We start from the raw sequence: 2,500 nt of genomic DNA, 5'->3' as shown, positions 1-2,500 counted from the left end.
CTGTCCCTCCTCGGAGTACAGGTACTCTCAGAGTACGGACACTGTCCCTCCTCGGAGTACAGGTACTGTCCCTCCTCGGAGTACAGGTACTGTCCCTCCTCGGAGTATAGGTACTGTCCCTCCTCGGAGTACAGGTACTGTCCCTCCTCGGAGTATAGGTACTGTCCCTCCTCGGAGTATAGGTACTGTCCCTCCTCGGAGTATAGGTACTGTCCCTCCTCGGAGTATAGGTACTGTCCCTCCTCGGAGTATAGGTACTGTCCCTCCTCGGAGTATAGGTACTGTCCCTCCTCGGAGTATAGGTACTGTCCCTCCTCGGAGTACAGGTACTGTCCCTCCTCGGAGTATAGGTACTGTCCCTCCTCGGAATACAGGTGTTCTCAGAGTACAGGAACTGTCCCTCCTCGGAGAACAGATACTCTCAGAGTACAGGAGCTGTCCCTCCTCGGAGTACAGGTACTCTCAAAGTACGGACACTGTCCCTCCTCGGAGTACAGGTACTCTCAGAGTACAGGCAGTCCGTCCTCAGAGTAAAGGTACTCTCAGAGTACAGGCACTGCCCATCCTCGTAGTACAGGTACTCTCAGAATACAGGCACTGTCCATTCTCAGAGTACAGGTACTCTCAGAGTACAGGCACTGTCTCTCCTCGGAGTACAGGTACTCTCAGAGTACAGGCACTGTCCCTCTTCGGAGTACAGGTATTCTCAGAGTACAAGCACTGTCCCTCCTCGGAGTACAGGTACTCTCAGAGTACAGGCACTGTCTCTCCTCGGAGTACAGGTACTCTCAGAGTACGGGCACTGTCCCATCTAGGAGGAAATATACTCTCAGGAGTACATGCACTCTCAGTACAGGTACCCCTAGAGCCAGGGTAGCCAGGGTAGCCAGGGTAGCCAGGGTAGCCAGGGTAGCCAGGGTAGCCAGGGTAGCCAGGGTAGGCAGGGTAGGCAGGGTAGCCAAGGTAGCCAGGGTAGCCAGGGTAGGCAGGGTAGCCAGGGTAGTCAGGGTAGGCAGGGTAGCCAGGGGAGCCAGGGTAGGCAGGGTAGCCAGGGGAGCCAGGGTAGCCAGGGTAGCCAGGGTAGCCAGGGTAGCCAGGGTAGCCAGGGTAGGCAGGGCAGGCCAGGGTAGGTAGGGTAGCCAGGGTAGCCAGGGTAGCCAGGGTAGCCAGGGTAGGCAGGGTAGCCAGGGTAGCCAGGGTAGCCAGGGTAGGCAGGGTAGCCAGGGTAGCCAGAGTAGCCAGGGTAGCCAGGGTAGCCAGGGTAGCCAGGGTAGCCAGGGTAGGCAGGGTAGCCAGGGTAGCCAGGGTAGCCAAAGAAGCCAGTGTAGCCAAGGTAGCCAAAGTAGCCAGGGTAGCCAGGGTAGGTAGGGTAGCCAGGGTAGCCAAAGAAGCCAGTATAGCCAGGGTAGCCAGGGTAGCCAAAGAAGCCAGTGTAGCCAGGGTAGCCAGGGAAGTCAGAGTAGCCAGAGAAGTCAGAGTAGCCAGGGAAGTCAGAGTAGCCAGGGAAGTCAGAGTATCCAGGGTATCAAGGGAAGCCAGGGTAGCCAGGGTAGCCAGGGTAGCCAGGGAAGCCAGGGTAGCCAGGGTAGCCAAGGTAGCCAGGGAAGCCAGGGTAGCCAGGGTAGCCAGGAAAGCCAGGGTAGCCAGGGAAGTCAGGGTAGCCAGGGTAGCCAGGGAAGCCAGGGTAGCCAGAGAAGCCAGGGTAGCCAGGGAAGCCAGGGAAGCCAGGGTAGCCAGGGTAGCCAGGGAAGCCAGGGTAGCCAGGGAAGCCAGGGTAGCCAGGGAAACCAGGGAAGTCAGGGTAGCCAGGGTAGCCAGGGAAGCCATGGTAGCCAGGGAAGCCAGGGTAGCCAGGGTAGCCAGGGTAGCCAGGGAAGCCAGGGTAGCCAGGGTAGCCAGGGTAGCCAGGGAAGCCAGGGAAGCCAGGGAAGCCAGGGTAGCCAGGGAAGCCAGGGAAACCAGGGAAGCCAGGATAGCCAGGGAAGCCAGAGAAGCCAGGGAAGCCAGGGAAGCCAGGGAAGCCAGGGTAGCCAGGGTAGCCAGGGAAGCCAGGGAAGCCAGAAAAGCCAAGGAAGCCAGGGAAGCCAGGGAAGCCAGGGTAGCCAGGGTGTGCCAGGAAGTCAGGAAGCCAGGGTAGCCAGGGCAGCTAGGAAGTCAGGGAAGCCAGGGTAGCCAGGGTAGCCTAGCGAATCCAGGAAGCTAAATTGGGGTGAGGGTAGGCCTAGGAAACCAGGAAGCCAGGGAAGCCAGGGTAGCCAGGGTAGCCAGGGAAGCCAGGGAAGCCGGGGTAGCCAGGGTAGCCAGGGAAGCCAGGGTAGCCAGGGTAGCCAGACAAGCCAGGGTTGCACAGCATCAAAGGATACCAATAGTTGGCTTGGTCATCTCAGAGTACACAAGGTCTGTGTGCTGGGCCATTTCTCGTTAGTATTTATCCTGTAGCTGTTTACTGAGAGAGAGAGAGAGAGAGAGAGAGAGAGAGAGAGAGAGAGAGAGAGAGAGA

Source organism: Cherax quadricarinatus, chromosome 96 (assembly GCF_038502225.1).
Source record: "Cherax quadricarinatus isolate ZL_2023a chromosome 96, ASM3850222v1, whole genome shotgun sequence".
NCBI lineage: Eukaryota > Metazoa > Arthropoda > Malacostraca > Decapoda > Parastacidae > Cherax > Cherax quadricarinatus.
The sequence above is the reverse complement of the archived record's forward strand: the minus strand, read 5'-3'. Positions refer to the sequence as shown.